This window comes from Chelonia mydas, chromosome 1, assembly GCF_015237465.2.
Source record: "Chelonia mydas isolate rCheMyd1 chromosome 1, rCheMyd1.pri.v2, whole genome shotgun sequence".
Lineage (NCBI taxonomy): Eukaryota > Metazoa > Chordata > Testudines > Cheloniidae > Chelonia > Chelonia mydas.
This window is the reverse complement of record NC_057849.1, coordinates 42,802,183-42,829,530: the sequence shown is the minus strand read 5'-3', so window position 1 is coordinate 42,829,530 and position 27,348 is coordinate 42,802,183. Positions and strand designations below refer to the sequence as shown.

Below are 27,348 nucleotides of genomic sequence, written 5' to 3'. Positions count from 1 at the left end.
CAATACATCCACATTTCTGCCCTTCCCCCACTCCCCCAGTTAATTGCTAAGGGACCTTGTTTCAATTTACTTCAGAATGGTGCTTGAATTGCTGAGAAGCTGATAATAGGCATAAAGTAGTTAGGAGAAGAGCCTCAGTATTTGATGTTGTATTCAATTTTACATGTCTCCAGTTGATACATTGCAAATTGGCACACAAGGACAGGGATGTTTTAATGGGGAGAATTAATTACATTCTCTGATGCTCTCAATCAGGTATGTATAACTCCCATCTTAGAACTACCACAGCTGCTTAACTTTGATGGAATTCTCCCTGAGGGATTTGTTAGACTCTCTGCCCTGCTTGGCCACAACTCAGCAGGGAAAGTGAAGGGACAGCTTGTAACGTGTGTATACATAGGTCAACATATCTTACACATGCCTGTTTGCAGACTAGAAACAAAGCTGACTCAAAGATTATTGATTAAATACTTACTAGGTACTCAGATACTCTGGTGATAGGGGTCATAAAGGTTCCTAGACTGAGACAATGGTGGCCATGAAAAAGACAAAATTCACCAATAGTTACAACAGATTAATTATCCATGATGCCACAAACTTCCTCTTTTAACCATAAGGGGAAACTGGCTTCTTGGGCACCACCATGTTGTAACTGTTGGCAAACTTTTTAATACCAGTCAGAGTAGGTCTTACAGTGGCTGGGGTGGGGTTTACACTAGAGATTGAAGAATCTGAGGTTTATTTAAAAAAAAAAGAATTGGAATATTTTAGCTCTCCCTCTGCATCTCTTTCCACATAATTCCTTGCCTCACTATAACTCCTGTTCTCCCCCCTGCTATATTTTTCTTTCTATCCATATCTGGTAGACTGGAGAAATGAGAAATTTTAGCTGCGATGACAATGAAAGGGGCATGAATTACAGAAGTTTGGAGATGTCTCTATGGCCATGTCTACACTATATTCCCCCCACACCCCACTTTTCCATGGTTGTTGCCAGTGATTCAGTGGCAGTTTAACCCAGTTTTCAGCTGGGTTAGTGTTATCCTAAGACCCCCAAAGGGTTCCCTGTTCTTTTAACTTCTGACAGGCCTGACAAACTGTCTATACCTAGCACACTGCTTTCATAGTATTTATTCATAAAAAAATATCCTGCAAGACCTTAAGTGATCACACTGGTCATTAATATTGTTGTGAAATTTATGTACAAATGCTATGTAAGAAGGGGTGGGTGGGTGGTGGTGTGTGTTTGAGCCTGAATCAAGGCATTATTGTAAATTAAATATTGTAAACCAACACAGCGGAAGCTCCGTTTGCATGGGAAGTAATCATAAGGATCATGGGGGAATATAAGGAGAAGGCAAAAGGACACCTCTAGGTCCTGCACCTGAGGAAGTAACCAGGCAGTGTGATTCATCCATGAAAATGGGATCCTAACCTGTCCTGGTTGGAAGCACTGTAAAGGACATTTAGATGAGATAAGGCTGCTTTTAGACAGGTGGTTAATCTGTTTAAATTTAATCTGTAGAAAGTGTTATGATTTGGTTTTATACAAAACTTTGTTTCCATTATTATCCTTACCCACTAGCTCTTAAATTTTAGTCTTTGATGATAAACTTATGATTGTTTTCACCAATAATGTGTCCCAGTGCTGTGATGTTATATAGAAGCTGATCTTCAGTTGAATCAAACAAGATGGTGTGTATACTTGTCCCCCTGGGAACATAGGCGCTGACTCCGTGGGTGCTCCGGGACTGGAGCACCCAGGGGGAAAAATTAGTGTGTGCTCTTCACCCACCGGCAGCCAAGTCCCCCCCCACCCCACCTCCTCCCCTGAGCATGCCGCGTCCCCGCTCCTCCACCTACCACCCAGCACTTCCCACCCGGCCGCCACCAAACCGCTTTTTGACAGCCTTAGCATGCTCCTGGAGGGAGGGGGAGGAGCAGGAACATGGCACACTCAGGGGAGGAGGCGGGGAAGAGGCGGGGCCAGGGTGGGGATTTGGGGAAGGAGTTGGAATAGGGGCAGAGTTGGGGCGGGGACTTTGGGGAAGGGGTTGGAATGGGGTCGTGGCGGGGCCTCATGGAAGGGGTGGAGTCGGGGCGGGGCCAGGGGCAGAGAATGGGTCGAGCACCCGCAGGAAAGCAGGGAAGTCGGCGCCTATGCCTGGGAATAGCAAACCTAGTATTTCTGTTAGCCAGTGATGTTGGCTGGATACCACAAAGGAACGCTTCAGGGGGGCTTGAGGTACACCTATTGTTAACCTGAAAAACATAGTGAGGGCTAGCATTGCCATGAGGAGATTGTTTGGGTGGGTAACAGACTGCTGGTTTCAAGGAGCTGACACCCAATTAAGCACAAGCAATTCTTCCTCTAGATGGAGGCAGGGGGTAGCATGGTGGCTCTCAGTCTCTTTCTATACTGGCACTTCGGCAAAACTTTTGTTGTTCAGGGGTGTTAAAACACACACACACGCACCCCCTGAACAACAAAAGTTTTGCCGAGGAAAAGTGCCGGTGTGAACAGCGCTTTGTCGGCAGGAGCGCTCTCCTGCCGACAAAGCCACTGCCGCTCGTGGGGAGGGGGAAGTTTTGTGTCGACAGGAGAGCTCTCTCCTGCTGACAAACAGTAGCTACGCTGCGTACCTCTTAGTGGCACGGCTGTAGCGTCACAGCCGTGTCGCTAAAAGCCTCGTCGTGTAGCCATAGCCTCAGTCCTGGGCACCCTGAGGAAGCATCACAGTTAGGTGACATAGTATTCATAAAGGCTGATAGATGCCACCTTGTCTACTTTCGCCTCTGAGGTGAATTGGTGGCAGCAACTGCGGAAAATATGAGTGGGGGAAAGACTAGCTTAGCCGCAGGCTTAGGGAGTAAGTGCCTGGGTTTGTTTGTTTTGTTTGTTTGTTTTTTCTGTCTGCATGCAGCAGAAGACAAAACTCCAGGATGACACAGCTTGTCCTGATGATCATTATTATAGCTTGTTAAAGAGGAACAATCAAATCTTGATCATGGACACGTTTCGTATTTTGTGAGCACTAGAGAGAGATTCTGTATTAGGTTGCATTCTAACAGTGTTTAACGATGCAAAATGGAAGAATGTAGTCAGCCATCTAAGAGACTTCAGTACATTCTTCATTTCAGTATTTTGATATGAAAATGTAGTTAAGATGACAGGCTTTCAGCTCTCCAAATGTAAGCCTGCTAGGATGCTCTTTAGTAATGATATTCAAAGCATGTGAGCCAATGACTAAAATAAATTCATTTAAATTCTTAAGGCATATTTAATGATTTTGTAGAAACTTTACCTGGAGGAAAAGCATGGGTCTTGAAACTAAATGTCAAAAAAAAGATTTTGACTACACAAACTGTACAAAAGGAAAAAGTGAAGACTTTAGAAGTTGGATTGCTTGCTGTTAATTCAGAAGTAGTGAACCCAGGCTACCCAGAGGAACTACTAGTCATATGACACTTCTCTCACATGCTAACACATCTGTGCAGTCTGGGACATCAGAATATGATTATGCTGCACCTCATGGTCACTTTTTGAACTCCACAAGAGTGGAGAGAGGACTCAAATATTCTATTTCCAAAAGCACAGAGCCAAAACATTTGAGCTTAACGAGAATCTTCTTGAGCCGTGCCTGTGACTGACTTATGCTGTCCTGATTCCAGCCAGCCAGGCCACTACCATATATTTTAGCCTACCTCTCGTGTGTGTGTGTGTGTGTGTGTGTGTGTGTGTGTGTGTGTGTGTGTGTGTGTGTGTGTAAAAAATATAAAAAGACAATCAATGGTGAAGAGTAGAAGTGGAAATGAGGTTTTTCAGCCGAATCTTGCAGACCCCCAAAGACTGGATAAGATACATTGTAGAGAAACATCTGAACTTTTGAATGCTCATCAAAAACTTCTGAAGCTTGTCCATTGCTAGTAGCAATCCATATGCTCTTTTTGCTCTCAAAGGCTCAAAAGCTCTGTCCCCTCCCCACCATGCTTTTATTCCATTAAAGTTCTTGCCCTTGACAGCCTTTGGGTGAACATAATCCAAGACACACCAACTTTTGACAGCCTCTTTTAAAAGGCATTCCAATAAGTTTTTCATAGTTTATCCTTCACTGCTTCCTTAATTATCCTGTCTTGACAGAGATGATACAGTTCACCTTCAGCACTTCTAAGCATGAATTCCTTTGTTTAAGCTCTCTTTTTAGATTGACAGTGAATACCTAACTTCGAAAAAAGTTATGTAACAGACTGTTTCTCAGACATTTTCAGTGTATATAACAGTCTCACTTTGCCATTCGAATGGTCATATTGGTGGGGAGGGAAGTGTCCTAATTCTGATTTAAAATAACATGGTCAGTTTAATCATGCTGCTGACTCATTTTATATTACTGAGGATTCAGCCTAGCAATGGGTTGTAATATTTTGAGGATATTGGATCAATATTCAGAAGTCTAGTAGTAATGTGCTATAGTATTCTACCACTAAAGTCACCTACAGTTAAGTAAATGTACTTGTAGTGGATCCTTAGATGGTCTCATCTTGCTTGCATTATTCATTTGCATAGTCTCAGTGGTTTCAATGAGAGAGAATATCTCTGAATTACTGGATTAGGGAGCAGATCTTTTCACCAGGGACAAGAATTTAAAAAAAAAAAAAACACTATAGAAATATCATAATTCTCTATTTTGTGGGAAGTTTAAAAACAGAACCGCTTAGGTCTTTTGAAGGCATAGATAGCTTTGATGCAAAAGAGTTCATGGGTAGTCATATGGCTGTTAACTGACAATATTTGGAATATGGAGTTTTTTTGGTTTTTTAATAATTGTTTTTTAGCTTTGCACTGTCTTTTTTTATTTTTAAGGAAATATATTGGGGCCCAATTAATCCCTGGAGGAAATTCCATTGCCTTCAGAAGAGGTGCACCCAAGGATATGAATTAGCCCCTCTTCCCCTCCCTCCCACTCTCCCCCCCCCCCAAAAAAAAAAAAAAAAAACCCAACAACAAACAAACTTCAGAAGGCCACATATGACTTACTAGGATAAATTCAAGTGACTAATTCAGTCAAGATAAAATTTGACAGGGGATTCTGTAACTCTGGCCACTGATTTCGGAGGTGCTGCAGTTCAGAAGAAACTGGTATAAATGTGATTATTGGGCTGTATTGTGGCTCTGTGAACCAGAGGCATGTTCAGAGAGGAGGTGGAGGAACATCACCTGAGCAAAAGCCTCTGGATGCCTTCTGCCTGAGCAGTAGCAGGCATAATACCTCAGGGGTACTGGAGGAGTAAAGCATTTAAATAGCAGTTGCTACATCTGTTCCACAGGTATAGCCTGTGCTCCCCTCACTGTCACACTGTAGTTGCTAGGCAGTATTGAGGAGAAGCAGGACCATGACCTTGGCCTCTCTCCAGCCAGCACTCCCACGCTGGGGTCTCAAGTGCAGCTCTCAGCTCTGCCTGGCCTCTCCAGTGCTCCTGGAACTCTGACAGCCATGTGCCCATGACTGCCCCTGCGGGTGTGCTGGGGAGGCAGGAAAGGAGCTCCCTGCACCCTCCCTCCTTTAGCACATTGGTGAATGGGGGCCCTGATTCATTCCATTGCGTGTAATAAAAAGGCCGACTCCTTTATACATACAGGTAAGTCTGTGTTCCCCAGGGTATAGTTAAAAAGGTTTCTTCTAGTTTTTTGACTGGTAGGTGAGTTATTACTGGTTCTAGCAGTATTCCCCACCACTAGTTTAAGGAATTCAGCTGTAATTGTTAGTGACATCCCTTCTGATGGAAAAGGTGGAAGAAAATGGTTAAATTTGTACCCACTCTATTGCCTTTGATTTCCTCGTGCAATTGCAGGTTCTTCTGAACTGGGTGGCCAAAAAGACTAATTTTCTTTTGCCTCTGAGCATTAGAAGTGTAAATGAGAGGAAAAGCTAGTCCCTTTAGTCTGACTGTTTTGTTCATCCCCTTTGGCTCACCGGCCCACTAACATCTTGCCATTGGGGAAAATTCTTTGCCTGTCCACCTTCCACAGTGTAGCGGCTCCTTGATAGTGTCTTTCCCCTGTGTGGAGGTGGGGAAGGATGGCCAGGCATCCCTAGACCTCTTCTGGGGTTTGTTTCTGAGCACTCCCTCTGCTGGCACGCTGTGAGTGGTTTTACAGGCAGCGTACTCTGGGGATAATTAATCAGAATGTAATCCTGTAGATAATCATGTATCTTAAGTTTAAGGTAATCATTAGTCTTTTACTTCAGATTCTATAACTTGGTTTCTGTAGAATGTTTTTAACCAGGTACGGTCGATGTCAAGAGCCTTATTTTACTCCTAGGGAGTAAGTAATAAAAATGATCAACAGCTGTTAATGTACAGCAATTCAATATCCTCAGATTTATGAACTTGTAGTAGGAGTTTAATTAGGGATGATTTCAGCATTTTTCACAGTGATGACTGGCTGCTTTTTTGTTTAAATTGCCAAGAATAGCTACGTATGTAGGAGCATATTAGAAAATACCAAGAAAATATGCTTCCTAACCACTCTGAAAAGATTCACTCTCAGCAGTTTGATTTGTTGTTTTTATTATCTCTCCTTCCAGTAGAAAGTCCAGAGATAGGCATACTTGCAGCAGGAGGGCTGCAGTACAAGTAGTCTCCGTGGAATTTTAAAATGAACACTATGGAAGATTAGAGGTGGATATTTAATTTTTTAAAAATATCATATAAATGGAAGTAAGATTAAATGGATACTGTCAACATGCTGACACCCAATAATTTATTTTCCTTAAATGAAGATAAATTCCCATCTGGCTGACATCATTAAGGCACACCAGTTTCATAGCCAAGGGTACACAGGGAAGTGATGTGGCCAGCATCACATCTGACTGCTTTAACCCCATAGATCAGATATCCATTTTGCTGCTAGGTGAACTGGAGGTGGCCTTTCAGTGTGAGATTGAGCCAGGCTCAAACCCACACTCTTCAGATTTGTAGTTAAGCACATTAACCGCTCTGCCCATCCTCCCAACACAGTGTAAAGTGCTGACAATCTCTCCCCCAGACAGAAAGAAATGAAAATGGTGGGGAAATGGAGGCAAACATAGAGCCCTTGGGAAGGGAGGAGTGGGAGACACTGGCAAGGAGGGAAAGGGGAAATGGATTTTCACACCTGGTATTTTCTCCCCAAGAAGATACTTTAATCAAGTCAGCACTCAGTCTTCTTTTTTATGAGTTTAATCATTTTTAGCTTTAAGATTCACTATAAGGCATCTTCTCCAGCCCTCGAATAATTTTTGTGGTGCTCTTCTGCATCTTCTCCAATTTTTCAACATCCATTTAAAAACAGTTTGATGCAGTTCTCATCCTAAACAAAACACCATATTCAAAACAATTGCAAATTATTTTTACATCCACTAAGATCTTAACAAAAATCAGTCTGATGCATCCAAGTGGCAACTTGTTACTCTGACTGACAGAGTACTTGTCTTAATAAATTTCATTTCCTAACTACAAATGTACAGAGTTCCTATCCCCTGTCACTCTGCCATGTCTGAATAAGAGGAGTGTAGAAATAGCAGCCTAAATCACTGCTTCACAAGAAGGATTTGTCAGACCGCCTGAGCAAGAAATAACAGCAATTCATATGCAGAGTACTTTCCCAGGAGCTGCCTGGAAGCTGCACTGAAACATATTTTTGGGAGAAGCTTTGTTTTGCACTACAGCAAATTTGTGTACTTACACAGTGAGATTAATACATCTACCAGATTAATATCATTGTGCAAATTAGCATTTTACCCTGCATTGCATATTCCTAGTGAGACCAAATCAGACTTCTCAATCAAGTCTGATACCAAGAAATAGTTTTAATAATCCTATTCTGTCAAGCAGCATTTTTAAAGATCTTCTTAATTGTAACATAATTGTAAAAGGAGATGAAATACATACAATAATGGCAGTTACTGGATTTATGTTTAGGCAAGTGGTTTGCCCATTGTCATGTGAAGTGACTTTATTAGGATACAAAACTAGAACTCTAGTTTAAAATATTAAAGAACACAGAACCCTATTTTAACCCTATCCCAAGAAGGCCTTCCACTTCAAGAGCAGAAGCAGCAAAACAAAATGGCTGCTTCCTGTGGTAAAGCATTAGCGGATGAAGAAGCTCCCTTTTTTCCTCCTCTTCTCTACTACTCAGTATTTTTCCCCCCATGAAGGTACTTATACACCATAAACAAGTCACCTGTCCATCTTCTTTCTGATAAGCTCAACAGATTGAGCTCTTAATGATGTGCTCATGCTATCCCATGTTGCTAAGGAGATGAGCTGCTCTGTTCTTTATTAGCTGAAGTTTACTAAAGCCTGGTTTAATGCCCAGGTATGTTGCATTGCGGTAGTCCATGTGGGAGATGTGAAGTCATGTGTAACCAAGGCCTGTTCCTCATCCACCAGTGTCCTAGCCAACCAGAGATGGGTAGCAGCATCCACAAGCATGGGCAGTGGGTGAGGCCCGTCTTTGGAATTAGTTATACCCCTTTCCAAAATCCAAACATTGAGAGAAGATACCAAGTGCTATTTTGGAATACTTTGACAGCTAATAATTGTTTGTAGCATGTTTGGTTGCAAAAAAGTTGCAGTTCTATTTTGATATCTTCCTTTGTTCTCTTCTAAAAAAATTTATTATAGTAAGTACCTTGCCAGCTATGACCTTAACTGTGATGGGGGCGTGATTTAGCCCAGTGTTTTTCAATGACTGGTCCATGGACCGGCACCAATCCCTCAGATCTCCCTCACACAGTTTAGGAAGGCAGCAAACCAGTCCCTGGTGTCAAGAAGGTTGAGAAACACTGAGTTAGCCCATCTCAGTAGTTGCTTAGAGTCAAATGCTTATCTTTTCCAGTCCTGTTAGTCTAGCTACAAGATATTTGATAATCCATTATTGATGTAAAACCATTGAATGTAAATTAGATTTACAATGTAAAGCAAAACACACAAGCTAAATTTCTTGCTACACATTTATTTTATTTATTTTTTGCAGGGACTTGAAATAGCAGCACTGAGTTGTTTGAAACATTTATCTCTTGCCATTGGCACTATCTGTTCAGACTCCGAGTAGAACATGTTCAAGCTTTTCAAGCATAAATACTATGTACTTTAGGAAGACTAATTTAGACTCTTTATAAAACTGACGGTTATATAACCATCAAGCTGCTTCATTAAATGTGGATTAACGTCAACAACATTCCTTTTGGAGAAGTTTGCAGGCTCCTTTCCAGGGAAAATCTTTCTGACATGGTGGAAGGAAAATTTATGATTTTCATATTTCTATGAAGTACATTTCCATCTGAGTCATGTTTCGTTTGAACCTGTGTCTTCAGCACATGTTTAACAGGATACCTTGGGATAAGCTCATCCTGAATTACAGAGACATTTCTGAGTTGTTGTTTTTTTTTTTTAAATGACTAGAATCCTCCTATCAAATATTTTGATGTGTGTACTATGTTGGCCCTTGTCCCTGCAGTATCTGGGTATCATTCATATAATTTGAACTCTTCTGCTGGGTCAGCAACAGTCACACATAAGAGATCCACAAGGTTACATGTGAGCCCTATGCGCATACACACTGAATCTTTTTCTAGAAGTCCTATCCTTTTTTTAAATTCTTCCCAGCCAACTGTAGGACTTTTCACTGACTAACCAATCATCTCCATAGTAAACCTGGAGCTACAGGGAAAGTAGGTCTTTTCCAACTACCACCACTAAATATTAAGGACATTTAGCTGGAAATTATAAAAAGGCATGTAACAAAGAATATGATAGTACTCTGGAAGCATACTGACAGAAATCAGGTTTCAGAGTAGCAGCCGTGTTAGTCTGTATTCGCAAAAGAAAAGGAGTACTTGTGGCACCTTAGGGACTAACAAATTTATTTGAGCATAAGCTTTCGTGAGCTACAGCTCATTTCATCAAAAATATTTTCAGTGGAAAATACAGTGGGGAGATTTATATACATAGAGAACATGAAACAATGGGTGTTACCATAAACACTGTAACAAGAGTGATCATCCCCCTCCCCCTCCACCGTTCCTCAGACGTTCTTGTCAACTGCCGGAAATGGCCCACCTTGATTATCACTACAAAACGTTCCCCCCCCCCCCCCCCCCCCCCGGCTCTCCTGCTGGTAATAGCTCACCTTAAGTGATCACTCTTGTTACAGTGTGTATGGTAACACCCATTGTTTCATGTTCTCTTTCTCTATAAATCTCCCCACTGTATTTTCCACTGAATGCATCCGATGAAGTGAGCTGTAGCTCACGAAAGCTTATGCTCAAATAAATTTGTTAGTCTCTAAGGTGCCACAAGTACTCCTTTTCTTTGACAGAAATCAGATAGTTCAAGGTTATGCTAACAAGGGGAATAAACATATTTCACAAATATTAGGCAGGTAGGTTTGAAGATTTCCCCAAACCAAAAAGCTTCATTTCAGAAATGAGTAAGGGTTGCCAAATGACCCTATAATTAATTAGCCTCTTACAGTTTGTATGGCAACTTCCACCTTCTCTGTATGTGTGTGTACATATATTGTGACGGGGCAAGGCCAGATGGCTATAGAAAAGTAGTGGGAGATAGATATATTAGCTCCAGGCTAAACAAATCCCTGGTACCAGGTTAAGTGAAATGGAAGCTGCTCCAGGTCAATTAAGACACCTGGGGCCAATTAAGAACTTTCCAGAAGGCAGGGAGAATGCTAGGTTGATTGGGACACCTGAAGCCAATCAGGGGCTGGCTGAAACTAGTTAAAACCTCCCAGTCAGTCAGGTGGGTGTGCATGTCAGGAGCTGTGGGAGGAAGTTGCGCTGTCGGAGAGGCTGAGTAGTACACACCATATCAGGCACAAGGAAGGAGGCCCTGAGGTAAGGGGGAAGTGGAGCTTGAGGAAGTGAGGGCTGCTGTGGGGGAAGTAGACAGGGAATTGTACATGCCGTGTTTCTAAAAGGTCAGCTACCATAGCTAATACTATTAAGGTCCCTGGGCTGGAGCCCAGAGTAGAGGGTGGGCCCAGGCTCCCCCTCCACCTTTGCCACCTGAGTAATCACTGAGACTGGGAGACAACAGAGACTGTGCAAGGAAGGATAACTTCTTCTCACCTCTGTTGCTGTCTGATGATGAAAATGGCTCAGTAGACTGTGACCCTTGTCTCGACAGAAAGAAGGGTTACGTGGAGGGTCACAGTGAGCCTCTGAGGCTAGCGAAATCGGCCAGGAAACGTGGGACCCACAGAGACAAGGACAGAGCTTTGTCACAATATATATCTTCTTACTACGTGTTCCATTCTATGCATCCGATGAAGTGGGCTGTAGGCCACGAAAGTTTATGCTCTAATAAATTTGTTAGTCTCTAAGGTGCCACAGGTATTCCTGTTATATTTACTACATTATTCATAAAACCCAAGCACTTAAAAGCAAGAAAATGAATGTTATCCTTACCAAGCCTGATTCAAAGCTCATTAAATCAATGGGAGGCTTTCCATTCACTTCAATAGGCTTTGGTTCAGGCCTCCAGCTTGTGTTTTTAAACAAAGTTTATTTTTAATTCCCAGGTTTTTATATATAATCATTCCTTTGGGTAAGTTTATTAAGATACTGTGGGTGAAATCCTCAGCTGGTGTAAATGAGCTCAATTAAAATCAATAGTTAGACAGATTTACTGTAGCTGAGGATGTGATCCAGTATTTTTTTAAATTGTAGGTTTCAGAGAAGCAGATGTGTTAGTCTGTATCCGCAAAAAGAAAAGGAGGACTTGTGGCACCTTAGAGACTAACAAATTTATTTGAGCATAAGCTTTCGTGAAGTGAGCTGTAGCTCATGAAAGCTTAAGCTCATATAAATTTGTTAGTCTCTAAGGTGCCACAAGTACTCCTTTTCTTTTTAAATTGGAAATATCTGGATAAAGGAGGTCAGCAGATTATTAAACTAAAGAAGTAAACGGAGATGACTAACATAATAATGGCTGAGAACCAACATCCACCCTCCCCTAGTAGCTGTGAAATTGTTTTGGAAAGCATCAGTAATTGAAAACGCAAGGTCTGCAAATCACACATCCCATGGATACGTCTGCAAAGGCTGTGGAATAAGCTGAAAAGTGCATTGAGCACAAGTGATGCATCACCTCAGTCTTTTTACTTTAGTTGCTGGAAGAATTCATTGATTGGGAGGCGGCATTGAGGAATGAATCTGTCAGGGTTTTCATTTCTCCATCTGCTACAGTGAGACAATCCTATTCTAGATTTTGAGAAAAGGCAGTTTTTTAAATCTTTGATCCTTCTTGCCATTGAAAACTGTCTTTGGCACAGGTCTGTTGTAATGGCGGAACCCACAGGAATGCTGTCTTACAATGTTTGAAGTAATGCTAGCTGAGATGGATTTGTGGGCCAAGTTCAGGGAGACAGTAAAAGTTGCATGGTGAATTCAATTGTTCGCAATGACATCACCACTAGATGGATGGCATGAATGCAGATATGTCACATGAGAAAAGAGGATGATGGGTGGTTTACCTCTGACGACATAATGCCACCACGAAGCAATGAGCTGAGCTGTTCATAGGGCATGGAAAAGGGGAAGAGAGAGAGGTGAGATAGAAAGAGACAGAATTGGAGGAGAGGAGCTATGAAGCCTGAATTCTAACAATTCATAGATTTATTTGTTTGTTTGTTTTTAATTTCCATGGGTACAAGATAATACCATAATGGCATTAGAATTAAAAAGGTGAGTTTACTAGAATATTTCTGAATGTTGAACTTGCTCTTTGGCATAATTTTTTTTCATGAGTTGGAGTGTTTATAGTTAAACTCCAGTAAAGCTCAAGCAGACACACCTAATTTGAACATTGATTCTGCCACTTCTGTGCAAGTTATATTTTACAGTAATCAGCTGCAGTGGTTTTTCTTTTTGGGATTAATCCTGTCTTCCTTAAGTGAAGGGAACAGTAAACTCTCTCAAACACAGAAATATCTATACACCTAGATCAAGGATGTCAAATTCAGGGGCCAGATCCAGCATGCTTGATGTATTTATCTGGCCTGCCATGCTGTTTTGCAGAATGGAAAAAAAAAAAAGTTTCTAGACCTAATTTACTTGTTATATGAACCAGTGTAGCTTTAGACTGAAACAACAGCTCTAAGCAAGATGTAAAACTGCCCCTCAGTTACCTTCAAAACTAATAATGAGCCTTCAAGGCCCCATTATCCTAAAACAATAGATGGGCAATTGTTTAAAAAATACACATGAAGTTGCATAGCTAATTTGTCAGTTATGAAATTTATAATAAACATGACACTGTGATAAACTATAGAACCATGTGATTTCTGTTACGCAAACGGACAAAAAATAAGGCAGAAAATCTTAGAAATTTAATGTTTTCCCCATTGAGTGACGCTAAATGCAGCGGTAGTTTTATCAGCTAAAAACGTGGCTACTACAAAAGGGACCTTGTCTACTGAAACGGAGCGAGATCTGCTGTGGATTGAGGGTAATATAGCTATAATTTTGTAATCCCTGCTCACTGCCCATACTTAAAAATGTATTTCAGCATGCTCGACAAAATGAATTTGCCAGCCCTGAAATTCTAGGTCCCACAGTGATAGTAGCTGTAGAAATCAATTGATATACAGACACAGCATAGAGAGCCTGACTGTCATTGGATTTAAAATGGGCCCCTTTACACTCTTTGTGGTGTAAAGGAGCCTTAATGTAAATGACAATTAGGCCCCATGTGTTTTCCATTATAGACAGTTCACTAGGTCTACATGACTTCTGTGGATAAGAGCTGCCATGTGAAGTGTGGGTGGCGTGGGCTGAAAAGAAAGAATGGATGAAAACTTCAGTGATGAACGGTACCTCTCTATACTAGGATCATGTTAAAGAGAAAAGAGCTGAGAGGTCAGGAGCACAGCCAACACTCAAAGAACAAAGTGGGAAATTAGTCTGTGTGGGAGGAAAGGAGAGGCCCACTAGGTTTCTCATCCGCAGACTTGCACATTAATCCCTACGTTCCCATGTTTGATCCTTTCTTTTTCCCCATCTGTATCTGTAGCAAGATTCTTTACAAACACATCTCTTATTCAGAATATTATACTCAAGTAATATCACAGTGACACATTCCTAGCATAAGCCAGGAAAATCAAAGTTATGGATGAGGCATTTCATCCTCAACCATTTGTGGGGGAAATGGGATATTGTTAAGAGGCACAATAGCCTTTCCCAGAGGCGTGTTAACTCTAATTTTGAAATTTGGTATCTGTATCACAACCTTAGCATTATTTATACTTAAGGCCTCTGTTTTTCAAGGTTTATTTTTTTTAATTTGTTGGGTTTATTTTTAACAATTTTTGGAGTTATCTAGATAACAAAAAATCAGGAGGGACCAATGCTTTCTTTGTATATACTTTAATGAGTAATGTATATTTATACAAATTACTCATTACAAAGATTACAGTAGTATACACTAAGGTGTAATGTTCTCCAGTGCACTTTAACACAGTGCTGTTTGAAATAGCACAATGGTAAAGCACACTAGAGAACCTGATGAAGTGAGCTGTAGCTCACGAAAGCTTATGCTCAGATAAATTGGTTAGTCGCTAAGGTGCCACAAGTACTCCTTTTCTTTTTGCAAATACAGACTAACACGGCTGTTACTCTGAAACTAGAGAACTTGTAGTGCACATCAGCAGGGTCTACACGGACCAATTAATGCACAACACCCTAAATTTGCATTACCGCTTTTAGTACACAAGCCCACAAATAACAATTTCTGGCATTTATTGGATAAACACTGACTTCATTTTTGTTTTTATTTTTTTGTGTTGGGAGTATTTTATCATTTAAAACCTAAAATCAGAAGCCATATTGATACTACATGGTATCTTTTTCTGTAAGTTGCCTTATTTGAAAACACATCTGTACTGTTAGACCCACATTTCCCTCAGAGCCTGGAATGGGCAAAATCCATATCTGAAATGTTATTTAGGGTTTAAAAGAGAGTGATACTTACATGATCAATTAGAATACTGGAAAAGAGCCACTACATTTAGTATCTGTATGAGTCACATTCAGGTTCTCTTGTCTGAGGGTGAAGTCATAGATTCAATACTTCCACGAGACTTGATAACATGTTAAGTCACCACCAACCTTGCTCGTCTTGCCAATAAATAAGGTTACCTCAGTATTTCCTATTACTCTCCTACTCTTACCCCAGGAAGTAAGAGAATATGATAAACACTGAGGTATAGTTTTGTAATTATTTGACATACATGGTGAGATTTTTAAGGTGGAGTACCTGATAGTGTAAGTACAGTGGAATGCTATGAGGAACTGCAGGATTGCTAGATAAAAGCACTATTCTTCAGGTGACACATTTGGCTGAGATTCCTCCTGCCTGCCAGCTGGCTGGGAAGAAAATTCACGTGTCCGTATTGGAAAGTGGATAATCCCAACATGTTTACTAAATTATTCTCTCTCAATAAAGGTTTCAATGTCCAAAGTTGAGTGTAAACTGTCCTTGTGCACAATCCCTGACTCTAATGGGGATTCTGCCTGAGTAAGGATTGCTGGATCTGTCCCATAATGTTTTATCCATATTAGCCTAGATCAGCAGTTCTCAAACTTTAGCAACCCAAGGACCCCCATTTTGATTTAAAATTTTTCATGGATCCCCTAGCCCCCCGCTCAGCCTCAGGCCCTTCCCCACCTGTCCCATCTCTTCCCACCCCCACTCAACCCCTGCCCCTCCTTTTCCCTGCCTCTTTCCACCCTCTCCCCCAAGCATGCCCTTTCCCTGCTCCTCCCGCTCCCTCCCAGCACCTCCTGCATGCCACTGAATAGCTGTTCCAGGTGTGCAGGAGGCGCTGGGAGGGAGCGGGAGGAGTTGATCAGCGAGGCCAATGGACCCCCTGGAGTACCCTCACCCCAATTTGAGAAACACTGGCCTAGATAGTTACTGCAATGCATGTATTTAACTCAATTCATTTCAAAGTACTCTGAAATGCTTCTGTGTGAAAGGTGATGTGTTAAACCAAACTCTAGTTAAACTCTATCATGCAAATATTTATTTAGGCAATTTCTCTCTGGAATCTTCACATTTTACTTCCTTCTTACCTCAAGGACTGTCCATATTGCAGCAATGTTCCCTGTGTCATGGAGAGTAAGATGCACCTCTATCCTGAGCTAGTCCTTCGTTTGGCCTGGTTGGGGTTTGTCAGACATACAGCCCTGGTAGAGCTCCCTTTTGGCTGTTGTGTTCAGGGCCTACCTCACTGGCCTCGTGTGCCCTTTAAACTGCTTTGAGATTAATCACTTCTCTCGGTATAGATTGTCTGTCTAGCCCCCCTTTCTGAGATACTATGATCCCACAGCCTAGACTCTGAGACTAGAGCTGGTTCCCTGAAGCTCCCCCATAGCTCTTAGACACACCCTCTCCCAGCACTCCAAGCATGTGGGTGCTCTGAGTTTACAGTTTAACTCTTTGCAGTCAAGTGACAGTGAAAGCAAACAGACGCGCAGACTTTGCAGAGGATTCTAAACACCACTACTCTACTTAGCATGAGAAACACACAGAAGTAGATAAAATAAGCACACCTGTATGCATTTCCCTGCCTTAGTTTCCTCACCCCACTGGATAGTTTGAGCTTAGGGCAGAGTCCTCTGTGGAGTCCATGTTCCACATCTTGCACACACAGTTCTTCTGATTCCGACCTTTGCAGTCAGTCTCCTCCTGCCCATGTCTCCTTTGTGTCTGTCTTTTCTGACCCACCTAGCCTCTGGCTTTTAAAGGCCAGCATCAATAGCTGGGTTTCTTTTTTTCTGATGCTAGGGATTTCCCACTTCCTCAGCCCCCTGCAGAGAAACTTAGTCAAACTTGTTTCCCTAAGCTTCAGTCAACCCATTGTACCAAAGTGCTTGCACCTGAATAAGTGACCATTAAAGGTCTAAGGACCCACAATTGTGTCTGGGGTGGACAACCCTGGCAGGCCATAGCTGACTCCACAGCCACACTGAGGTATTCAATGATCCAACAATTTCATAGTAAGAACTTCATAGCTTCAGCAAGGATTCCCAAGTTGTACATAGGCAGATTCCCCAAACCATCCTGGGGTTGCTAATGCAACGTTAGGCAAACCTCCCCACTCTCTGCAGCAGAACAGCCCATGCTAGTTTAGAATAAAAGGACAGAACTAGAGACCTGAAAATTAGCCTCCTGTTTTGCTGCCGTTAAACCACCTGGTTTGCTCTAATTATAAATTTTTAAGCATAATATTTATCTGGTTACCTATTGAGTCTTAGCTGCATATTATGTTATATATATTATTTGCCTGGTAGAAACTATGGGTCAGATTTTCTAAGAACCATCAACTTGTGGGCATGTAAAATTAGAGGGTCAGCCACTTCATTGCTTATGTAGGCTGAGCTTGTAACAGCTGGACTCTTGCCCCACCCCTCCAATTTGGCCTGTCCCTCCCTCTGAACACCAGAGAAGCCTGATTTTACAGGCTTTTGTATTCTGCTGGTTTTGATGAAAATCAGAAGGGGTCTGACAGAGTTTGGGGGTGGGGGAGCAAGGGGCCTGGCCAGAGGCGGGGCAGAAAGAGGGCTGGCTGGAGGAGCTGGCCAGACCTGTGAGGTGAGCCCAGCCGAGGGACGGCTGGCCAGAGTGAGGCAAGGAGCCACTTGGGTGGGAGACAAGGGCACAGCAGGACAGGGGGCAGGACCAGCTCTAGGCACCAACTAAGCAAGCACGTGCTTGGGGCAGCACAATTCCAGGGGCAGCGTTCCGGCCACTGTTTTTTTTTGTTTGTTTTTTGTTTTGCTTGGGCAGTTGCGCTCTCGGAGCTTGGGGTGGCAAAAAACCTAGAGCCAGCCCTGACGGGGGGGATTAACTAGCATGGAAACAAGGGGGGGGGGGGGTCCAGGAGCTGGCCAGAGAGACTTTCATCATCCTCATTTCGATTAAAATCAGGGTCACAGAGTGACCCGTTTGATGCTGCAAACAGAAGAAGCTCTCTGAGACTCTAACAGTAATCCATTATCCTAACCCTAGGGTCAATGCCTCACCCCTGTAATCGGGGTGACTCTGCTCCCCTCCCAGTGAGTGTCTGCCTCCCCACTACTCAGTGACCAATGGTGACTTTTGTGGAAATCATGCTCTTCCCACAATTTTTATTTTCACCAGAATCCATAGGGTTCTGCCCATTGATATCTAGACCATTCCCTGAAATTTTGCAATTGATCAAGTACATTTTTCAAAAATTATCAGACACAGAGAAACTCCATCAAGTTGAGTGTAGGGCCTCACTTCACTCAGCCAGCAAGGGCCTGCACCTGTGTGAGTACAAAAAAAGTAACCTGTGTGTAGACATAAGCATGTCAGTGAATACAGATTTTTTGCATCCCAAACAGATATGCTTCTGTGCACACAAATTTTAGGGTGCATGCACTTCGGAGAGCTTTAAAAAAAGTGGTTCTTTGATATTTTTGAATCAGACAAATTAATATTTTATAGTGTGATATTTTGTGTATTTGATATACCACCACATTGAGGTTAGTAATGAAAAATATGTATTTTAGATAAAGCTTGTTTAACCAAAGCATTAGTCTGTTTGCTTTCTGCATTTCAGCAGTAGATTTTATAATAAGTGGGGAATTCTTTTCAGGATTGTGACATAATTACAAATTCCATACTGTGTACACAATATTCTGTGTACTGTTTGCTGATGTGGGATAAGATAAACTTTACAAAAAAAATTGCCTCCCTGGTTGTGGAGACTCTGGTGTGCATTCAGCTTCTGCAATATTAGATTACTTTGGAGCATGTTATTGATATGAATTAAGGACTCGATCTTGCAAGAGCTAAGCACCACTTGGGTGATGCTGAGACTTCTCAGCACCCACTGACAATTAAGATATCTTCAGCACATTCATAGGACTGAGCTCTTAACACTGGTTACTATAGTGATAAGGTGTTTTTTTTTCTTCTTTTCAAGTAAGAAGCCTTTAAGCTTAGCAGCCTATCACCTGATTCACTCATGCTAATACATAACAAATCTTTTCAGCTTTAGTATCATAGGGCAGTATGCCCTTTACAAAGAAATATACATGAGTCTTGAAGGGCTATAAATCTTCATTGCTGTTAACTATATGGAAGTGTGTTGAGTCTATCTTATAGAAAAATGTTACAGACCTTTAAAGTTGTCTGCAAAGACTCAAATTCCAAGGATTTAATTTCAGTAACCTACTGAGGTTTCAGGTGATCACATATGATAATGGTTTTACTCCACCGTCAGCTTTGTTTGGCCATGAGCCAGGACAGTACCATGTGCTCCCTTTTATGATGCAGAAACTGGCCACAGTATGTGCCAAAATCATCGTCTAGACCATAAGCAACCAAAATGGACCAGAATTCTATAAAACTGCTGCATTTGCATAAACCACTGTCATTGTTCCATTTATCTGTTGCCTTATAGCTATTCTATGGCAATTTTTATGGTCAACCAATTGTGTTTATTATACCTTCAAAAATTAAATAGGCTTTGCACATTGTGGATCAAATTCTGTCTGGGCTGAGTTAGTGCAACTACCTGAAGTTAGGGGTTTAAACACATTAACTAAAACCAGTTTGGCCCAGTATTTTTAAAATGCTGTATTTTCAAGTATAGCTTCTCTAAAGAAAAGCACCAGGGTTGATTTATTTAGTAATCCCCTTCCTAATCCCGTTATCTGTGAATGGAGTACGAATAAAACTCTGACTCAAGAAGGTGCATTATTTACTTAGGAAAAACTAGCAACTAGCTTTGGTGAGCCCCATAATTATTCATTTGCCAGTTACCAAACCAATTTGTCACATGGAGTGCTTGCCCATTTAGCAAAGCTGAAAAGAAGGGATGGGGATGAGGTCTTTATTGTAATCTTTTGATCTTTTGGAAACAATATGTTCTGTTTTCCTGTGCAGTACTGATCCCACTTTAAAAAGTCTAAGACAAATCCTCAGAAGTTATTCAAAGAGTATTACTGTGGGGGTGGGAAGGAATTTAAGTTTCTCTAGGCATAAAATAATCAAAATAAGATTAGATCCTGCCACTTGAGCTTTTCAGAACTCTGTTTTACAGTTTGCACAAAAGTTTCCAATTTTTTAAAACAAAAAACATGAAATATTCTGAAGTTACTTAAAATTGTGCATGCAGATGCGAGGGGAGTCTCCTCTCCCCCCCACCTCCTGGCAAACTAGTTTTATGTACTGTGTCTGGAATCAAAGACACTTTACAGAGTGCATACTCTAAAATGAATGTAAATCCAGTAGACTTCAGTGGTGATGGCAGCTTGTTTCTAATTTCCTCACCAATTTAGCTTTCCACAGCAGCCATTTTGCAGAAAGCACTCTTGTATTGCGAAATAAATTACCAAAAAAAAAACAAACCATGCTGAAGTGTGTGTGATATGCTGATGGGGAGATCCTTACACAGTTTTGTAATCCTTTTCATGAAATGGTTAGTGAATATCTGTAATAAACACACTGAAGTTCAGCTCTCAGTTTTCTTTACTAGTTTGAAAAACTGAGTAAGCCTTTTATTTCTGAATTGGTGAATCAAATAAGGCTATCAATTTCATTAGTATGGCAGATGGATGAAAACTAATTCATGAATCTGAAATTAATCAGTTTGATTTGATCACTGATTTCATGCATCTTTTCAAGGTTAAGAAGAATTTTAATGGTTTCAAAATATCAATACACTTCTCGGGAGTTTGTACAATTGTCCATTTTTCATCAATTTAATGCAACGGGCGACTTCATCCAACAATCAGAAATAACAATGTATGACACTGGTGTGCTAGAGTGTCCTCACCTAAAGGAAACCGTCCAGTAAATGTAGTGTAAACATCACTAAACTTTCTGTCTTATGTCTCACACACAGACAACTTAAAAATCCTCAATAGGGGAGATGGACAATATTATGATTTTAGTGACTCATCTGCATATCTATCACAAATATCTGCACATATGTTAAAGTTAACATAGGTAACTAGTTCCACTAACTCTCTAATCATCAGATTTGAAGTCTGAGGGCTTTGTAATAACATCAGAGCTACAGATCTATAGATAACATTACTCACTATTTTTGTGAATTGTCTTCCCTAAGTCAAATATATACAAATCTCATACTTCTCTGATTACCATATCCTCACTGGAATCCCATGAATGATCTGTGTGCATCTATTTCACAGGCCTATGGGTAATATTCTTTCCCTCCTGTGAGTGCCTTCTCACATGGACGTATGTGAGAAAGATAATGGACGTAATAAAAATGATTCTCATTGAGAGAAAATGTGCTAAAGTTTGATACCTTTTAAAAAAAAAATCCTCTTTACTGTGGCTCAAATCCTCCCTGTAGCACCTAAGGGGATGAGGGCCAGCCTTAGGGGAAATGGTGCCCTGGGCAAACTTGTATTTTGGCACCTCTGGCCCCCACTGCCTCCCTAGGTCCTCCATCCATCCCCTCCATCACCCAGGCCTGCCATACGCCTCGCCTTTTGACTGTGGAGCCCTGGGTGGTCGTGCACCTGTAAGACCAGCCCTGAAGTGGACCTCACATAGGGAATCTCTGGGGGACAAGAAGAGAAGAAGTCCTCCCTCACCATCTGTTGTGCATCTAGTCACTGATTGGAGATAGAGCTATTTTGCACCTAAATGGGAAGGACCCACAATACATATAATACTAGTTCTTCCATTCCCACACCATCCAACCTCTTTTTTGTCCCACCTCTAGCTAACCCCAGATCTCCCTTGCACAACAGCACACAGGAAGAGTCCCTGGCAGTGGGCTCAGCACAAGTGGTCTTTACCCTTTGTGTAGCCTGCCCGATTCCTGCCCCTCCACATACCAGAGTTGTTACGTGCACAGCCACAGAGGAGGACATAGCATTTGTCCATTTATTAATATGATCCTTCCTTTTGTCCAGAAACTAGGTGGGGAATGTGCTTTGGGGATAGGTGGGGTTTGTTTGCTACAGGTGGGATTTTTAAAAGTGCTCAACATTGTTATGTTCACAGCATACACATAGAGAAATTAGATAGAAGCATAAATATTCTTGCTGAAAGATTGCAGTGTAACTGTTTCTTACAATAAAAAATGAAAACACTCGAACCTAACAACAGTGAAGGAGAAAGAAGGCTGCTCCCTAAGGCAGAGAGGCACTTACTCCCCCTACCTGGCTTTAAACTGTCTCTTTTCAGACTGACTCTGATCCCATGCTTTGCTTTGCAGAGCCCCCTAGTCTGCAAGTAGGACCAGAAAACTTCTTGCTCTCAAAATGACACAGTCCTCAAGACACCCCAGGTAGCTCTGCTGCCAGCACTGGGCACTTTTTAAAATCTCACCCTACATTATTAACTTTTCTTTTTAAAATATCTTGAGGTAATAGGCATTCTACATTTACTAAAGCAGCATCTAGGCCTGGAAAGGTCCCAAAATGAAACCATATTCCTCATCGTTGCCTTCTCCAGCTCTTATTGGAGTAATATACACTAGGGAAACATTAGTATTAGCTGTCAGCAGAGCGGGGCAGCCACCCAGAACACAAACCTGGGGGAGGAGGGGAGCAGAAAAATGGGGTGGACAAAAAAAAAACAGTAGGGGGTAGAGCCCTGCAGTGGGACTGGGATCCTATGGGTCCTGCAGAACCCGTGGCCATAATAGCAGGCGTGGGATAAAAATTCAACAAGCAATGTGGGAGTAGGTATTGTGGGCGGCCAATAGGGGCACAAATATGATTGCTCGCCCCAGCACTGAAATGCAGTTACAGCACTGGCTGTCAGAATTGTAAATTGACCGTAATTGCTTGGTTATTAGCCATGGTCTGATTGTTTCTAGTAATGGTGTAAAAGAGAAATTTCAGTGAGTTCCAGTGGTTGCAGAATGAAAGAACACTTACAATTAGCTCATAGGCTGTAGGGTGCAAGCACAATGCAATAGACAAGATAAACTTGATGCATTTTGTGTGTGTGTATATAATATAATCACTGTTCATTGCAAACATCTCAGATCTTTATAAAATAGATTCAAAACTTGCAGCTCGCTCAATATCTTCTCTGAGGCAAGAAACATCAGGGCCGTTAACAGCCTTGTCAGAAATACAGCATCTTCTAATCCAGGAATGATTAGACTGAAACAACTTGTCTCCAGGTCTACATTTTTCACTAAGCTTTTTATCAGTAATGTAAGACCATCCGAACTCACTTAATTCACACTCCAGAGCAGCCTGTATTGGTTTAAAACTTACTCTCAGAAAGATGCTGTGGGAGTGCCACAGTCTGTCTCTTGAGAGTGGCCCGGGTACAGCATCTCTTCTCTTCTGCTGCACTGGAATATTTCTAGAAAGCAATTTCTGATAGTTTTGTCACATTGTGAAAATCAAATTGAAACACAGTGCATTTCTCATCTGGGGTGGGGAGGGGGAAGGAAGTATTCACTAATCACTACACAATGGGGCAGTTCTTGTCACTGACAGTCTTCATGTAAGGGGACTGTTGCCCCCTTACTAACATTCAGTGGGAGTGTTTTGGTTGGCTAGCTCCCAGTACTAAAAAGGGGGAAGGGTCGATGGGGAATCTGGACCCTGAAACTGACAGCCCCCAGGAACAATGGGTAGAGGCCAATGCTCCAGATCAGCCTGAATGACAGGGCTGGCAGGCTAATCAGAGAGTCAGGAGGCCAGGGAGGTCCCGTCCTCCATGTGAGCTGGATTTGCCTGGGTCAGACAGAGTGGGGCTGAGCTGAGGAGAAAGCAGGGGCCCATGCTGAGCTGGGGGGGCAGAGCTGTGCCAGATCCAGAGGGACCAGAAGAGCAGCCCAGAGAGAGCAGACTTGCCCTGGGAGCAGAGCTGCAGCAACCAGAGCCAGAGGGGCCAAAGAAGCAGCCCAAAGAGCTGGAGGCAGAGCAGCAGAGACAGAGTGGTGGAGCTGGGGCTGGAGCAGTCTGGAGCTGGGTGCCGTGAGCAGCTGGGGAGAGCGAGGGGGACCCTGGGCAGCGGGCCCAGCACTGGGAGATGCCTCAGCCAAGAGGCTCTGCAGGCCAAGCGTGGATCGTAACCCCGACAGGGCGGGGGCGACACTAGGCAGAAGGGTCCTACCACTTAGAGCCTGAGAGCGTGTGGCCATCACCAGAGCAAGTGTCCAACCCACAGCATCCCTGCAGCACAGCCAGGGCCTGAGAAGAAGGCCTGGGACTTACACGGAACAGACTGTGAACTGCCCTGACACTCCAGAGACACTCTTTGTGATGTTCCCTGCCACAGAGCGGGGTGATGTGTTTCCTTTAACCTTTCTCATTTCCCCTTATTCTTTTTAAAATGTTGATTAAATAACTTGCATTTGCTTTAACTTGTATGTACTGGTCAGTGGGTCAGAGAAGTGCCCAGTGCAGAGAGAGTACCCCGGAGTGGGGACACCCTAGCCCCTGTCCTAGGTGACCACAGCAAGGTTGGGGATCGAGCCCCCCCAGGAATCCTGGGCCCAGCCTTGTTGGGGTTACGAGGACTCTGCCAGACAGGAGAGTGGAAGGGGAGTCCTCAAGGGCAGGGAGGCCACTGCGTAAAGGAAGTGGGAGCGAGGACTCAGATCCTTTCGCTAGCCCACTTCACCGGGATAGTGCAGAAGCCAGGAAAGTTCCCCACAAGAGCGGGACTATTCCCCCCCGCTTACATTCAGGAACACTAGTTTGTTTGTGGAGTGGTGCCTACATGTTTTGGGTGTAGTCGTGTATGTTGAAATACCAGAGAGTGAGGAAAAAGATATTTCAGGGGGCTGATACAGCCCTTTACCTCTGGGTTGTTTGGCTTGAACCAGGCACAAGTCAGTAGTGATTGAAGTTGTTACCATCTAACTGTTACGTAACTATGAAAAAATGGCTTGGTAGCCTCAGTAAAGTTGCTAGGGGACAGATGTGCACAGGGCTGGCAGTCAGGAATTCCTGAGCTGTAGCCCTGGCTCTGCTACCAACTCACTGTGTAGCCGTAGGCAGATCACATCATCATTGTTTCTTCCTGTGTAAAATGGGGTGGTAATACTTGCCCACCTTACAGGGGTGCTGTGAGCATTAATTAGTTAATGTCTGCAAAACACTTGAACATGTAAAGCATTATATAAATATAACATATTTATTGCAGATACTGCCATTACAGTGGGCCTTCGTGGTTGGCAATCTTACAAGAGAGGCATGGAGATTATCCTCTTACCTTTAAAGGACCATCAAATGGGAGTTTTGCTTGACTAAGGACTTGAGGAATAAACCCATATTGCACAGCATTTCTTGTCTCTTGGGCACAGAACCCGTCCTTCTCAAAGGCATTGTTTCCCCTCTCTGTCAAACAGCCATTCTTACCGTCCTTCCCCTGAGCATCTGTGAAAGAGGAGCGTGGTAGCGTAACTGAAGTTAAAATCTTTTTTTTCCCACCAGGGACTAGAGTGTGACCCTGTCACTACATCTAGTACCTCTACATGTGCATTACAGAAACTGATAGTAAATATCTCCATTTTCAAAAGCTACCGTATCTCTGAAGCAGCAGCCTGAGAATTCGTTACACCAGTCTCATGAAGGGTGATTGTTAGCCCTTTTTGACCCTAGGGACTAGTTGAAGTTCAGGGACCAGGGAATGATCCAGTTGGGAGTAGAAATTGATGATGGAGTCTGGTATTTTCTTTGGTGCAATCTTGTGTATTTACAAGGAATGTATAAAGTTCTGCATCTGCACATGCAGAAGGAACCAAAAGCAAAAGGAGCAGTTTCTTAAGGCCCAAACTTTTCAGCCAGCACCCCTGACCCCGAGCCTTTCTCTGAGGCCGTGTCTGTACGTGCGGCGCTGCAATGGCACAGCTGTACCAGTACAGCGCACATGTGGTGAGGAGGCTCGATGCCAACAGGAGAGAGCTCACCCATTGGCATAAGAAAACCACCTCAACGGGCGGCGGTAGCGCTGGGAACATGAGCACTTATGCCAGCATAATTTATGTTGCTCAAGGCCCCTGAGCAAAATAAATTATGCCGGCATAAGCTGTATGTAGATATAGCCTAAGTGCCACTCTCTCTCTCACACACGCTCCTACGGTTGCCAACTTTCTAATCACACAAAACCGAACATCTCTGCCCTGCGCCCCGCCCCTTCCCCAAGTCCTTGTCCCGCCCCTTCTCCAAGGCTCACCCATGCTCGCTCCATCCCCCTCTCCATCCATCGCTCACTCTCCCCCACCCTCACTCACTTTCACGGACTGGGGCAGAGGGTTGGGGTGCGAGTGGGGGGTGAGGGCTCTGGCTCAGGGTGTGGGTTCTGGGGTGGAGCCGGGGATGAGGGGTGCAGGCGAGGGTTCTGGGCTGGGCCAGAGGCTTGGGGTGGGAGGGGTGTGGGCTCTGGGCTGGGAGTGCAGGCTCCGGGTGGGGCCAGAAATGAGGGGTTCAGGGTGCGGGAGAGGGCTCTGGGTTTTGGGGGGGAAAGAGAACTCTGGCTGGGGCCAGGGATGAGGGGTTTGGGGTGCACAAGAGGGCTCCAGGTTGGGGAAGGGTTTGGGATTTGTGGGGGAGGCTGAGGGCTCTGGCTGGGGGTGTGGGCTCTGGGTGGGGCTGCAGATGAAGAGTTTGGGGTACAGGGGGGGGCTGGAGCAGGGGGTTGGGGGTGTGTGCAGGCTCCAGGAGGGAATCTGGGGGTAGAAGGGGCCCACGCTGAGCTGGGGGGCAAAGCTGTGCCAGATCCAGAGAGACCAGAAAAGCAGCCCAGAGAGAGCAGACCCTGTCCTGGGAGCAGAGCTGCAGCCCCAAAGCCAGAGGCACAGCCCAGAGAGAGCAGACTTGCCCTGGGAGCAAAGCTGCAGCAACCAGAGCTAGAGGGGCCAGAAAAACAGCCCAGGAAGCAGTGCTGGGAGCAGAGCTGCAGCAGGTGAGTCTGGGCTGGGGCAGGGGGTTGCAGTGTGGGAGAGGGTACGGTGTGCTGGTGGCACTTACTGCAGCTCCCAGCCCCGACTGCACCCCAAACTCTTCATCCGCAGCCCCACCCAGAGCCCACACCCCCAGCCCAGAGCCCTCAGGCTCCCCCCCACATCCCAATCCCCTCTAGCCCATGCCGACTTTAGAAATCAGGAATCCCGTTCGCCTACTAGAGAGGTATCATTAAATGACTCCTTGTTTTAATGCAATCATGACTCGAAGGGGTATGCTGTTTTGCTCTAAGACAGAATAACTATTATCCTGGGACTGTCTGGTGATGCACATCACTTCCAAACTAACATTTAAATTATGCCTGAAAATTGAATGTTCCATTCAAATGCACATG

The 27,348-nt window shown here is 43.4% G+C and overlaps 1 long non-coding RNA gene across 1 annotated transcript; it reads right to left on the bottom strand.

Annotated features, from left to right (window-relative positions):
* Window positions 1-6,872: 6,872 nt before the first annotated feature.
* On the bottom strand, window positions 6,873-25,425 carry LOC122462010. Its single transcript, XR_006284331.1, has 3 exons — window positions 25,264-25,425; window positions 23,310-23,400; window positions 6,873-7,351 (listed from the first exon to the last, which is right to left on the bottom strand). It is a non-coding gene; the product is annotated as an uncharacterized LOC122462010 (long non-coding RNA).
* Between the last annotated feature and the right edge of the window lie 1,923 nt (window positions 25,426-27,348).